The following is a 15487-nucleotide window of genomic DNA, read 5'->3' as shown; positions in this document are numbered from 1 at the left end:
GAATCAGACTGAGCCTGACTGGTGCTTCGAAAGGTGCATGCAGAGCGGGGATAGGGCTCCCCAAGAAGTGTGCCCTGCATAGCAGGGCCCTGAGGTGACAGCACACAGCCCATGGGTTCCTCTAGGCCCAAAGGTTCTCCTCGCAAGGCCTCTCTGCTGTGGCAGTTTAGATGCTGCCCTGCAGGAGCAGCACCCAGACCCCTGGGTGCCCGGGCCAGGGCTTCTCCTACAAGCACAGCAAGCGCGACGCCGAGCAACAGGATGAATCCTCTGCACCAGCTGTGCTTGCTGGTGACCATAGATGCTGGTGTGGTGGAGGTGCACCCCTCCCTCTGCTGTGCCATCATGACAGCTCTGATTGCCCTTCTTAAGAGAGGGGCTCCCTTTGGTGCACCGAGCAGTGTCGTGCTCGCGAGCGTGCACAGGGAAGTAACATTGGGGGGGGAAATGAGTGCATTAGCAGTGAGTGAGCCTGCCTGAAGGAGAGGCTCCCAGATAGAGCTCAAAACCCATCTGTTTGATCACACCATTTAACTGCTCTGCTGCAGTTTCCCCAGCTGTAAGAAAGGGCTGGGTATGCTGATCCGGCTGCCTCACTGTGGCGGGGAAGCCTGGGCTTCTCCATGCCTGGGTAATTTGAACAATTGAGTGATTTTTCCTTCATTTATTTCCTGAACTGTTGCTCTCTCACTGACCTAGAAAAGCCCAGCTCTGCCAGGCTGCTGGTAGGAGGCACTGGATCAGACCTTGCTTGTGGCAACCAACAGCTTTGGAAGCAGCACAGAGTTTTCTTGGATGTTTCCACAGCCCATGTGGAGCTGGATCCTGTGCGCCCAGAGACCAGGCAGTGAGGACACATGGGTCAGAGCCCGGAGCAGCGAGTCCCTGCTGCTCTGCAGCCACCCATGGGCCATGTGCCCTGGTTTGCAAAGGGCTCGAGCTGGCTCTTTTGGCGGCCGGCAGGATGGTGCCGGGGGCCTGGGCCATGCCAGCAGGGCCACGTGCTGCTGGCATCCTCCACCTGTCTCACTGACAGCCTTTGAAATGGGGAAGCAAGTGCTGGGTTCCCAGTACAAGGGTTTGGGGCACAAAGCTATGCTCCTTTGGGGAAGGGTGGCGATTTTGCTCCATGCCCTGGAGATCCCCCCGGCCCAGTGAGAGCTGTGGTGCTTCAGCACCCAGGGGTCTGGCTTTGCTTTGTGGCACCAGAGATGGTGACCCTGTTTCGAGGAAGGAGGTGGAAGTGTGGGCTCCTTGGCAGAGTCCTCGCTACTTCTTGCATGCTGGGTAAACGCCATAGCCCTCTCCCAGCTGGAGCCACAGCCATAGTGGTGTGGGTCCATCCTGGTGTTCGTGGATGAAGCACCTTCGGGGCAGAGCTCAGATACAGTGGCTATGGCCCAATGCATGAGAGAGAGTCCAGACCCAGCTCGCTGGAGCCATCTCGCTGTCCTTGTACCCTGCTTACCCTCCCTTTGCTGCCCCTCGCACCTGCTGGCCCTGTTCTCCCTGCTGTGAGGATCCAGCAGCCCTTACTTGGGTGAGACTCCCACCACCTCAGGGATGAAGCAGAGCGTGTCCCTCAGCCTGGCCTCCAGCTGGCTCTGTAGCAGTGGGGACAGAGCTGCCACCCAGGGACAGGTGTCATCCAGGCTCTGCCAAACCCTGCCCGGGGGCTGCACATCGTCTTGCATTGCAAAAGCTCACCTTTCACAACACAAAGGGGGCAAAGTGCTCCAAATTCCTCACTGGGCCAAGGCTTTGCACACGTAGCACCCGGGCGAGCACCAACGAGCTGCAGCAGGAGAGCGGGAGCAGCAGCAGAGCAGCGAGGACTGGCTGTGGCACAGCCCTGAGGGAGATTTGGGGGGACCTCAGCAGGGGAGCGGGAGAGCCCATCTCTCCCAGCACCCCAGCTTTGCGCACTGATGTGACACGCTCCTGAACGCACTTGGGGGACTGACTGCTCCGCTCTCTAGAGCAGTGCGTGCTCCTCGTGTCCACAATCCTGCAAAGGGTACAGGGGGAAAACCTCCAGTCCTGCCCTGCCTTTCCAGCCAGAGAGGGTAAAAGAAAGTGCAAGGACTCACTGACCCCTCCTGTTATTGCGTCTCCCTGTGACGGGGTTAATTAAGGTGATCTAGTGAATGAGGCTGCAGCTTGGGCAGAGCCTTTGGATGCTGGAGCTCTGCCTGTACCTGTGTGCACCTAGCAGGGAATCCGCCTGGGCAGCTCGAGGCCTGAGGGAATGGTGTCACAGGTGAGGTGAGTTTGCTAGATCTCAGCCTGGAGCAGCACAAGTGTTCTCTGCCCCCCTGCTGTGAAACTGCCGCTTGGTGGCTCTGGCCCAGCACGGCAGACACCTGAGCTACGCAGCAATGTCACAAGTTAGAAACCTGGGCAATTCTGCAACGGAAGAGACCAAACGAAACTGTAATCCAATCGCTCCCTTACTAAGCACGTGTGGTAATTGTGTGGGATGACTTTCACCCCCATGCTGTTATGCACACCTCCATGGTAAAATAATTATTTGTATTTACTGCTCTGGATCCTCTGGGAGTGCTGCTGATAAGGAAAAGCAGAAAAGGAGCACAGGATAAATCCTTTTACAAGGAAATGACCCATGTGGTGGGGAAGGGCTGAGCACAGCTTGGAAGTGCAGAGTGCGCAGAGGGTTTTACCCTGATGCACGGTGTGGGGGAGAGCAGGGGGGGACCACTGCTGCGGGGCAGCGGGCTGCGCAGTGCCAGCTTCAGGCTATCATGTCTCATCTCCTTTTTCTGCCCAGAAATAAGCCGCTGGCCCAATTTTAAGGCTTCATTTGCCCATATATGGTGTGAAAACCCCCAGCAAGGCTGTGGGGCTGGATCCACGGTGGGGAGGCTTCAACTTCCGCTGAGTTCCTGCAAGATGCTCAGGCTGCCTCTTAATTTTGCAGTGAAATGACAGCTGCGGTGGGCCCTGAGCCAGCGCTGAGCTGCGTGGGCAGGGGACGTGTGGCCTGGGCGGCTCATGGGATTCGCGCCTGGCCGCTGTGCTGCTGTGGCAAGGAGCTGGGCTGGGACAGAGGCACTCAGCCCCCCCCCCCCATGTTGACCCACCACGCGGTTGTTTCATTGGTGTCATGAGTTGCATTCAGTCTGGGCAGGCTGGTCCGGGGAGTGGAGAGCTGGGGAGGCCCCTGGAGGCAGACAGGAGCCAAATGATACCCAAACCCAGGGACCCAGGACGATGGGCAGCCACCAGGTGAAGCGATCCAGGCTCCGTGGCCAGATGTCTCCCCTAATAACTGCTGAAGCCTCGCAGGGATTAAAAACCTGTCACCAACCAATTCTTTGTCACTGGCCAGGAGGAAGCTGGAGAACACCCAAGGGCCAGTGTCCCTGATCCTCGGTGTCACAGGGTGATCCTGGCTGGCCCTGGGGACAGATGTGTCTCAATGCTGACAAGCCCCACAGGGTGAGTGAAATCAAGGGGAAAAGAGCAGGGCGACCGAAGCAGCCCCTCAGCAGCTGCTCAGGGCGATGGGCCAGATCCCCCCTGCCACACGCCCCGTCCACACGCACCGCGTTTTGGGGTAGCTGGAGGGCCCAGCAGAGAGAAAGTGGTACCTCTTGGCAGAAGAGCTCACTCATTTTACCACACCTTGGGTTGCAATTGGCTTTTTTGATGCTGTGATCAAGCCAAGAAATTTCTTTTTGAGAATAACAACTAAGTTCTGGTCAAACAAAAAGAGATGCACTTTTTTTTTTCTTTTTCCTGTTGACTTAATAAACAAAAGACATCGTCTTGGCCCCCAAAGTTTTGTTTAGCCCCAAATGAAAATGCTTTGTATTGTTTTGAATTCATTTCTGGCTTTTTAAATGCGCTTTCCTTTTTTTTTTTCTGCTGCATTTCAGGCCGCTTCAAATGAAAATACCGTTTCTAACCGACACGTAGAGAAACAGTCCTATTCCAGCACTTCTGGAAGGAGCTCTTCCATGCAGGAGACACTGACTTTTGGGGGATGCTTCCAAATCTTCATCAGATATTAAAATCTGCCAAACCCTCCATTAGTACTGGGGCTTGAACACTCTCCTGGTGAGACCAGGTGCCACAAGTGGTTGGGATGCTCCTCTCCGCCGGTTCCACCTTATCTGCTATTCCTGAAAGAAGCGCCAGCTCGCGCACCGCTGCATGCAGCCAGGCCCAGGAGCTGCTGCTGGGTTTCAGCTCAGCAAGGACCCTGGTCTCCAGTTTTCCTGGTCCCCAGTGAGGGACGTGACAGCTCCCCTGCTCCATACCAGCTTGCGTGGAGAAGGACAGTGCCAGCTTGGAGATACCTCAGCTGCTTTAGGCATTAAGCTAATAATATAACAATCTAATGATTTAAACACTAAATATTTAATTTTGATGGTTTAGTAAGTGAATAATGTGGGCATGGGAGAGACATTTCCGTGCTGATGCTCCCGCACAGATGGAAACGCCTGACAGGTTGTGGCCAGGTGGCTGATCAGAGTCACTGGCAGAAGAAAGTGGTATTTGCTCCGTGCCGGTAGGCAGGCTCATCCCACAGAGGCCAACGGGTGCAACAGTTGGGAAATACCTTCATCAAGCCGAGGCAAAGGTTTGACTCCGGTCTCCCGCAGCATCGAGGAGGACATCTGCCACCGCAAAGGCACGTGGACCCTGCTGCTGAGACGGCCGGAGGCTTGCCACTGATTTTGGTCAGGCCGTGCCCTTGGCCAGCCAGGCTCCAGCGAAGGGACAACTTCTTTCCCTTCCGGCTTTCCCTGGTTGGCACCACTCAGGTCGCTCACCCGGGATTGTCCAGGCTTCTTTTTGCTTCTCTGTCCAAAAGCCTAAGGGGGTTTTCCAGCCAAGCCATTTTAACATTTTCCTCTGATGAGTAGGCTGCTGCACTGTTGCCAACTCTCAGAAAGTCATAGATCTCCCCAGGCCTTCTAAAACCATGAAATTAGCAAAACAAAACAAAAAAACAACAACCCCCCCCCCCCAAAGCAGTTTCTGTAAACAATGCATTTAGGAGAGGACTTTTATTACCCTCCAGGGTCTTAAAGCCTTTATCAGACCCACCTTCCAGCTTTTCTCTGCAGCCAGTGGGGCTGGAAATGTAACACACTTTAACAGAAGCCCAGGCTTAGGTAACCAAAGGAGCCAGTAAAATGCAAAATATTGTGCAAAACTTTCTTCAGCCTAGAAGAGGGGCAAGGCCATTGGGTGGTTATGGCTGCCAGGTTGGGAGTAGCTCTCTGAATGGTATCTGACACCGATGGAAATGACGTTAACAGGCTTGTGCCACCTGCTAGAGCAAGGCTAGCTCCGGTATGTCAGCAAGCTCTCCGGGTGGATTCGTCGTGTATCTCCCTAACTGGTGTGGCTGTATGGTTGGCCTCAGGTCATGGGCTTTTCTCCACCCTTGCAGAGGTTTGAGCTTACCCAGCATGCTGCCCTGGTGGTGCTGACCTGCCCCCAGACCCGGCCTCTCAGCTCTATTAGTTTTGTAGGAATTTCCATCTTTTTCCCAGTGCAGTGAGTTGCTTTTCCCTGTTTAATTTCCATTGGGATCAGGGTGATTTGCTCCGCTGGTTACACGTGGCAGGCTCCAGGGTGCGGGGCTGTAGGACAGGACCTGTTCCTGCAGGTTCCCTGCTGGTGTCTCTAATCCCTCTAAGCCCATGCTCCTGTGCCGGTCCCATCCCAGATAGACCTGGCAAACCGGGCTGGCACCCATCTCCTTGCAGCAGTAGGGCCTGCGCAGGCTGGAGACAGCCCTATTTACAGCCTGGCCAGCAATGTGCTTGTCACTCCAGATCACGGTGGGTGCTTGAGAGCTGCAGGGTGCTCCAGCGCATCCCGCGAGCGCACGAGCAAGTTCCCCCAGAGGGGCTCACAGACAGGCAGACACAGGGCTGCCTGCAGGAAGATGCCAGCACAGACATCGGTGTGTCAATGTTTGCTGGCACTGGTCTGCATGGACACCTGGGAACATGGGTGCCAATGAAGAGGAGCTCTCCTGCCACGAGCGTGCACACAACCGCATGTATACATGCACCAGCACAGATATGTGGGTGCACTCCAGGTCCACGCTCACACTGCACCAAGCTGTCTTCCCAGTACTGCACACCGTGACCATGCTCACACTGTGCCAGGCTCTCCTCCTGGTCCCGCACACGATGTCCCCATGCTTCCACAGCTCATTTGCTCACTCTCTGGCAATGTAAGGAGGAAAGAGCCTGCTCTGTGCAATAAACTGCCAGGGTTTTGCAATTCTCCTCCCACCCCCAGTCCCACCCGTGCACTCCCATTTCATATGTGTCATGTCACCCTTCCCACCCTGTCTGGGTGAGCGTGTTTGTGCATGGTAAGCTGGGACAAATCCTCCCAGCTGCGAGGTTGTGAGGAGCCACCTTGTCCTGCAGGAGCCTGGGAAAATAAGGCCAGGTATAAAATTAGCTGGAGCTTTTACCAACCAGATTTTATTTTTAAATACAGCAGAAAATACATCATTGGACAGAAAAACAAAGAGATCTGGGCCTGCCAACACAGCCTGTGGGACTGAAGGGTCGTACCTTGATCCCAACAGTCAATGTCCTGCCCATTTCTCGGGGCAGGGAGCTGTGTGCCGGAGATGGGAGCCCGCAGAGCAGCCAAGGCATCTCTCTGGGGCAGCCCATCAGCAAATCCCCTGCAGAGTCCCAACCGGGCTTCCCTGGCAATACCCTAAAAGCAGGCCTGACCTTTTAACCCTGAGATACCCTGAATGTACCAAGGAGGCCAATGGGGTGTATGAGGGCCAGACATGCTCGATAGGGTCTTTTCACCTCATACATTGCAGTGAGCTCTTGCGGGCAGGTGTATTTAATGTCCGCAGGTGTGGCTGCATGCATGCGCCAGGACGTGCTACTGTGAGCTTCTTGTAAACAGCAATCATGTCTCCCCTTCTAGCCAGTCCCCAAAGCTGGTGCTCAGGTTTCATCCTGGTATGGGATGAAAATTTCAACCTGTGGATGGGCTTGAGCCCTAGCCAATGCCGCACGCAGGGGCAGGGTTTGCCCCTGGAGCAATATGTATGGTGGTCCAGTTCCACGCAGAGAGTAACCAGCTGTATGGGGACAGTGGGACATGGCTGCTGTGTTATCTCTCTGAGCCACAACCCTTCATCAGGTTGGAAGGATATTTCAGCCCACAGGCTGCACTCAAAGGGGAAGTGGGACCAGATGTGCCCTGGGGGTAACCAGTCACACCATGACATCCCTGCTCTCCTGCCCCTCTCTGGAAAGGGGAAATGAAATCATTGTCCATGGCTAAGGAAATGACTTGTCTGTGGGTGGTAGAAGAGAAGTGGGCAGTGGGGGTGGCATTTGGGACACACTCAGCGAAGGGGGAGCTCCCTGTGGGACATTCCCCAGTCCTGTCCCCAAGCAGTGCCCTGTCTGCAGGCATTGTCATGACCACAGGATCACTGGGTAAATCAGGCTGGAAGGGACCTCCAAGAGGAATGTCTGAGCAGGATGAGACCCTCCCCCAGAAAAGACAGAACCGAGGGGGTTCTGTATACTCAGAACTGTCCTGCAAAGGCTCAAGAGAGACTGAGTCACCATCTCATCCAGCAGAACAAGGGGTGTCAGATGAAGCACGTGAGAACCAGGTCCAAAACAACCTAAAGAAAGCAGTTCTTCATGCCAGGGTAGCAGAAGCTGCTTGTTGAAGGATGCTGCTGATGCTAAAGGTTCACGTGAGTCCAAAGGGAGAATGGATAAGCCCATGGAAGAGGAATACATTGAAGGCTGTAAATACAGAGAAATCACATCAGATTCAGGAAATCCCCCAAGCTGAAAATAGCTGGAGACTGGAAGAATGCTCAAGGGTCATATCACAGATGCTTACTGTGCTCTTACTCATGTCTCAACACCTGGTACTCGACACTGGGCCAACTGGGCCTTGCTCTGCAAGGCCCCTGTGCTGCCAGAGGGCAGGAGGAAGATGAGCCCGGGGACACCTTGGCTGTGTTACCTGGCAGCTGCCCCCCAAGATGGCTTGGCTGGAGCAGCATCTGTCTGCTGTGAACACAACCTGCCCAGACTCTGGCTGGGCCCTGAAACACTTAGGTTTTAAACTACCGAAACTTGTAGCCAAAAAGATCTTTCTTGCATGTATAAACCCACTTCCAAGGGTCTAAGCAAGTGCCTGGTTTCCACATGAGCTCCTCACCATGAGCTTCCCAGTGATTCTCAGTGGACTCCAGTTATTCCAGATGCTGGAAAACTGGCTGCTTGCACAGCCCCCAGGGTTGAAACCACTGGTTGTGACGTCCAGTCTCTCCTCTCTGATCTGCCCTTCAGCTGTGCAGATGTGATGATCCTTGCAGAATGACTGGAGGAGGCTGAGATACACCTGAAGAATAGGACAGAGCTCAACACCTCTATTCTGGTCCAACGTGACCTTGGCTGACACTGGCCAGGATGTGAGAGTCATCTGGCAACTGTGTTTTGCCACTGTTTGTAGAAGTCCTGCTGCGGTTAGGCATCCACACAGCCACAGATGAACTGAAAGTGCAGATCCCTGAGGCCACTTTCAGGAAAAGGCACATGTAGGACTTAGGAAAGGGAAGCTGAATCATTTAGCAAGGCAGCAATAAGCCTTTGCATACAACTAGGTGGGGGCAGAACAAGATGACACCCAGGCAGACTCTGGGGAATGGTTAGCCCTCAAACCAGGCCTTTGAGATGAGGCTGAGCAGATTCCTACCCAGGGAGCTGCAGACATGAGCAGGATACAGGCATGTTGCCTCAGTGGCACTGTGTGCTGAGCTGTGTGCGCATCCAACAGCAGTGCTAACTGCCGATATGAGAGTGATGGGCCCACGTCAAACACCCCCTGTGTGTGCAAGGTAGCTGCACTGCTTGGCAATCAGGGACCTTCCCCCACGCCAGCTGTGGTTGGACTACCTGCCCTAAGGTACCGGCACTGTAGAGGGGAGAAAGAGGGCTAATGCTTTGGCATGGAACATGAAGTCCTCACCAGCAAACAGGAGGGCCACGCTGGATCTGAAGGTGAGATGCACAGGAAATGGGATGCATGTAGTCACTCGTTCACACCAGCTTCTGCCCAGCTCTCATTTAGCTCCCATTGTGTGCACTGGGCACAGATAATTTCTAGATTGAAAGCAGCTTCCCTTAAACCTGCTCCATTTTCTGCTCTCCTGAGGACTACCCTGTTGCAGCAGATCCTTCAATGTTCCACTCTTCAGCAGGTATGATTTTCTCCTTTGGAGGCCCAGGCTCTCTGGCTCCTCTATCCATGCACACCTCTGTCCCTGGCTGGCCCCTCACCCATCCTCACCCATCACTCAAGCCCATCTAGGTCATTCCTCCTTGGACACTCAGCACTGTGGCGTGTATTTCAGAAGTTGTGCCTCTCCAGCCTTGTCTCTGAAAGGAGATGAACAAAGACTGTCTGGCCACTGAATTTGTCTCTGGCAAGCCTTCCACCATCCCTAGGATACCCCCAATTTTACACCCATGCAAAATGCTATTTTTTTATTTAAGGTAGTCTTCAGCACTGCTCAAGAACTTCAGGCTAAAAAAATGATTCCAGCACAGCATGATTTTCCCTGCTCCAGAGCTGGTGCCTGGTGTCTGTGAGGCAGCTCCCATCAGTAGCAGGTGAAGTAACAATTGCTTTTCCACCCCACAAGAAGAGAGAAGAACGGCACAGAAAAGCAAAATCCAGTGGAGTCTGGGAAAAATTGGACTGAACAGTTTTATCCAAATCAGCTGCTGAAACCTAAGAGTCAGGAGTGAATTTGAAGGTGGGATGAGCATCTGCTCCATAGCTTGCGCTGGCACGGCACCCGTTCCCACAGACAGGGAGGAACACCTGAATGTCACATCCCAGCCAGTAATGCCTTGCCAGGTTGCCATAATGACCTGGGTGAATTATTCTTTTCCTTTTGTCCCAGTTACAAAGCATGAACATATCTAAAAAGGGTAGGGCAGTCTCAGGCAATGGCACTGAATGAGGCATTAGCAAACCTGAAATTGTACAGATGGAGGCTGGAGCAGAGATGCTCAGAGGTTGTCTCAGGGCACAGATATTCTCCATCTCCTTTCCTCTGTCAGTGATTCCATCATTTCTGCAACATGCTTCAGTGTAAAAGCCATATTTTTAACAGGTGCCACCCCAGATGTGGACTCTGCTTGCTCTTCTGTCTTGCAACAGGTAAAATCTTTTGAGGGACTTTGTTTCTTCAAAATGTTTTGCAAACATTAGTGAAGGAGGAATTATGGATCCCTTCCAGAGAGCTGTGCACAGGCATTCACAGGTAAATATCCACAGCACTCCAGGATGCTTGCTATCCATGCTATGTTGTGGAGATTTGGGGAGGGGACTCAGAGCAGTCCCTAACCTGCTTTATGCTGAAGCAACTGGCTTTATTATAACTTTTAAAGTAAGAAATTTGCATGAAGCCAATTGACTTTCCTGGAGTATCTTAGGGAAAGCCCTCACAGATCTCTCTGTTTTGGGGGAGGAATAGGTAACCTGCACCACCAGAGTGCATTTGAGGTTATCCATCCACAGCTGGAGAAGTCCCTGTGCCACAGAGCATCTTCAGAAGTGTCCAGCTGCTTCTAAATCATACTGCTTTGTAGCGTGAGGATTAAGAGGAAATAAATGAGTCTCTCAAGAGCTTTTTGAGAACTTCACAGCTCGTGATTTCTTCAAACTGCAGCTGCCGGTGTCCTATGATCAGGTCAGAAGGTCCAGTTCTCACTGAAACAAGAATAAAGATCTAGTCTTTGCAGTTATATCCAAAAACCATAACAATGAAAATCTTTGCAGCTCATTAACTTTTTTTTTTTTTTAATCATAATTTGGGGGCATTTGACTCCCATTTTTGAGTCCTGGGATGGACAGTTCTGAGGAGAGACTGGGGCAGAGCAGATGCAGCCCAGTGAACTGGTAACTTCACCAGGAATTTAGAAGGCGAATCCGTAAGAAAGACCCCAGGATGGGCAACAAAGGGTGAAACAGGAGAGTTAAACTTGGAAACAAATGGCAGTCAGATAAATCAATTGATTAAAGCTGATGGATTCCCTGGTCTGGGTGCGGATCAGTTAGATAACCTTATCTCAGTAATAGGCTGGGTCTTGCTGTGGGCATGGGCTCTCAGGGGACTGAGCAGAGGGGGCGGGTTGGGCTGTGAGGTGCTGAAGCACTCCCCCAGCTCTTCTGCCCCACAGATCCAGCACAATGAGCGGCTCCAGGAGAGCAAATCCCCAGTTGTGGTTGACCAAAGTGGGAGCTGGGAGAGTTTCTACCCAGTGCCCAGATGCCCGCAGTTTTGGGGTGAAGTCCTGCTGCAGCTGGGCTGTGAGGGGAAGGCAGACTCAGCTCAGTGAAGGCATGTGCTGCAGCACTGGGGACTGGTTTTATCCTGCTCCACAGAGATGTCTCCAAAGGATGGGAGCAGCTGCTCTGGGCTCCTCCAGAGCTGAGTAAGTGACCTGTGTGGCTCCCTGCTACTGGGAAAGGATGCGCTGCCAGGATCTGGCTCAGCATGTATGGCTTCACGTCACCTTTTGTCCCTCTGCTCCCCCCAGTAAGCTGGCCAAGGCTGCGTGATGGAGGCTTGAGGGGCAGGGAGAGATCTGGCTGCCCGCACACCAATTTGCTTGGGGGGGATGATGGGAAAATGCTGTTTGGACTAAGGGTGGGAAGACAAAGCATGTCCCACTCAGCTGGAGCTGGACCAGGCCCTGGTGCTACAGCTCCAACAAAGGAAACTGCACTCAAGGGTTTTCTTCTGCTTTGGGATGTGGGAAGGGCTGGAAAGGTGCCTTTTGGTCCCCAGGGCAGTGTCCCTTTAAATAGACACAATAGCCATCTATCAAAAAGAAACTCTGTTGTTAGCGTGAGAAACCACAATACTGAGGTCAGAGTGATGAGATAGATGCTGGCTTATGTATCACATCATACACTTAAATTTAGCCATCGTGAAATTGCAGAGCAGGGCCAGGAAGGGGCTGCTTCTTGCCCATGTGGACCTCCCAGCCAACTGGCACATGGTTCTGCTCCTTCTTTGAGCCCCACATGCTGGTCTGTGCCCAGCGTCCAGCTACGTGAGCTGGCCAGATGCCACTGTCCCTGCTTGTGTTGGAAAAGGGTGGAAAAAGGGAACACTGCAGCTAGGAGTCCAGACGAGATCCCCCACCAGTAAGGAGCTTTCTCCAGAAGGACTCCCTGGCTGTGGCATGGGGAGGAAATGGGATGCCGTGGGACAGCTCTGCTGGCTCCCCCCAATGTCTTGAGGAAGTCACCAGGAAGCCTCAGGCTGCATTTTAAATCCAATTTCTATTAAAGTGCTGCCAAAGAAGAGGAGAGACCCCCTCCTTTCCCTTGGATTGCATTCTCAGTGAGAGAGCTTGGATTAACCAAGTGTAGTTTGATGCCAAAGATTTGAATGCTCCCCTGGGATAGGACTGCTTTCCAGCCATAGTCCTGCACACTAGAATCCAGAGACATGAATACGCATCTGGCAAGAGGGAGCTCTCCAAGGGATGCTGTGGATCTGCAAAACTGACTACACTCATTAGAGGAACACAAAATGACTTTGCTAGAAGCAGCTCAAAATGGTATTGGGCTGGACTGACACTTTCCTGTGGCTTTTCTTGGAGCTAAGTAAAGAGGTTCTGGAGCAGCATCATGTTGCTGGGCCTGGAGCATGTTGCCCAAATAGCTGTAGGATCATGATGGAAAAGTGGCTAAGGTGCTAACAGAGGTGCTCCTGCCTCCTGACCCTGGCTACTGTGATGCCCTGGGAGGACAATGAACACACAGGCCTTCCTGGTGTTCAAGTCCAATTTGAGTAAAATGTTGATTTGGTCCCTAAATGCTTTTAAGGACTTGAGGGAGTCCCAGAAGAGAGAGTTTCTCTGTTATGGGCAACAGCAATGATAAAAGACCAAATTCACTGCATGGGTGAGCTGATGGAGAGCAGCTAACACAAACCATGCCTCTCCAGGTTAGTCAAATTCTCCTTGCAGCTCAATGCAAAGGCTATGAATGAAGAAACAACCCATTTGGACTTCCAAGGGGTAAAATCCCTCATGGAATAAATGTAGATAATTGTGGGATAAAAGACTGCTTTAGTTTAGATACTGCTGTGGGGATGAGGGAAGAGTGGGCTGCTGGGTTCCCTCCTACCCCAAGCTGAGAAGGAACCTCTGTGGGCACTGACCCTCTTCCACCACGAGCACTTCTGCAGGTCCTGCCTTCCCAGGTGCTGCTCAGGGAGGGGGTGCTTGCAGCAGCCCTGCAGAGCTGCCCCTTGACAGTCCCATCCTCAGTTGAAGCCACTCTGATGCTCTGGCCCTTGATTGCTCCTTCTTGCTCAGGCCAGCACTTAGGGAACTGTCAGGCTGGGGAGCTAGAGAAATCCGCAGTATATTTGGCATCCCACTGGGGTGGCCCTCAGGAGAGCCTGCCCTTGCTATGGCTCTGTGTGTGGTGGATGGACATTGCGGTGTGCTGTAAGCCACCTGGTGTGCTGCTCCAATGAGCCTTGCTGCCCCCAAAACCCTGCTAGATAGCTCACCTTCTGCATCATGCGACTGCTCACTAATGCTGGCAACAACGTAAACATGGGGCTTAGGTTCTTGGCGATGAGCAGAGATATTCAAAATGTGGTTTTCTCACTTATGACTGCAGACCCTGGGTAGGATAGGCCAGTTTTAAGAAAAATAGGTAACAGCGGCCTGCTTTATTCCAAGTGAAATGTAGTTGCCATCTCCATCTTGCCAGGTTTAACCCACACTGCAAGGGAAGAGCTCTGTACTGCAGCCATCCCATCCCTGGGAACATGTTGAGGACAGAGATCAACTATTACTTCCTTGCTAATGCAGTGTGAGAGTCTGCAACTGTGAGCTGGTGGCATCTGCTTGCTCCCTGCCATGGATCTGCTCACTTTCCTCCCTTCCCTTTAATCTGGGCGGTTTCCTCTTGTCCACGTGTCCCGTCCGACAGGTTTAGGGAAGCACGAGCCAGAGAAGACTGTGGCTGGGGAACACAGCAGCGCTTCCACCCAGGCAGATGCTTGGCTGGGTTGACCTGGATCCAGAGAGCTGAAGCAGCCAAAAACTGCTCAGCTGTGGTTCAAAACCTGCTGCAGTCTTGGACAGATCTGAATGGGGAGCTACTATTCCGAGAAAGCTCCACTGGTACTGGCCTGGGGGGTGCAGACAGCCACTTGCTCTTTTGGAGGAGCGAGGTCCCTTCCTGATCCAAGCACATGCCTGGTCCATGGTGGGGACTTGGGAAGCCCATTCTGCCCGTGACAGTTTGTAAGTCTGTTTGAATCTGCAGGAGCTTTGGAGAGGAGAGACCCTGGGGTGTTTCTGCTCCCCATGTGCCCCTTTCACCCTGCTGCAGGGTGCTCTTGTGGGAGGCCCTTCCCCAGGGCACACGGAGGTGAGAGAAGAGATCAGGGCAGGGGTGCAGAGGGCTGCACAGAGCTGGCAGGCTTCGAATGCTCCCCTGGGTCTTCAGACGCAGGCACGTGGCCCCTGCTTGAGCCACAATGTGGGGGAAGGATGCTGTGCCAGTGGGTCCCATGCCCTGTGATGGGATCCATGGCCTCATAATCAGGAAAATAGGCCTTGCAAGGCCCTGTGCAACAGCTCTCATCTTGCAGCTCCAGAGTTGAGAGCACGACACCTTCCTGAGCTAGTGCATAAGTCTGCAAACTTCCTTCTGCAACGTGTGTCCTGTGCACACCATGCGAGGGCCTTGTGGCTAGATGGCTTCCTGCTCACTCACTCTCTGCCCCAATGTCATGAGAAGGCTCTCTGTGAGGCAATCCGCCTTCTGCAAAACTGGTAGTGTTTTTTATGAAAAGCACCTGCCATTTCCTGATGTCAAAGAAGGCAGTGCAAAGCACTGGTGGGCATGGGGAGCTGCTCCCCAAAGCGCACAGGCCCTGCAAACCTGCTGAAAGGGCCTGTCCTCCTGGCACTGCACAGTGCCAGTGAACTGTCTGTGTGAGGCACTGCAGAGACAGGCCTGGGAAACAGAGGATATAAAAGGTTTTAGAAACTAGGGCAAGAATGGAGACTTGTACTTGGCTTTGTTCTACCCCTTTCAGGCATCCCTCCTTGCCAGGAGGGAGATTTTAGCCTTGAATACACTGGTATCATTCCAGTACCTGAGTGCTTCAGTTCCTGTAAGAGGAAAAGCTTTGGGCTGAAAGCTGAAACTTGAGAACTCCAAGGTGAATTCTCACCTTTTGTGGGCAGATCAGAAAAAAAGCATCACTCTGGGCATGAGTAGGAGGTGAGGGGGCTCCTTCCCCCCCCCCCCCCCCAGCCATGCAGACCTTAGGCTGCTGAAGGGCTTTCCTGTACCTCGTGCAATTTTGGATGCTTTCATCTGAGGTAAAGAGCCACTGGAGAGAAGGCCAGCACCAACAGCAGCAGTTTGGGAAACC

Source organism: Apteryx mantelli, chromosome 21 (assembly GCF_036417845.1).
Source record: "Apteryx mantelli isolate bAptMan1 chromosome 21, bAptMan1.hap1, whole genome shotgun sequence".
NCBI lineage: Eukaryota > Metazoa > Chordata > Aves > Apterygiformes > Apterygidae > Apteryx > Apteryx mantelli.
Note: the sequence above shows the minus strand (reverse complement) of the source record.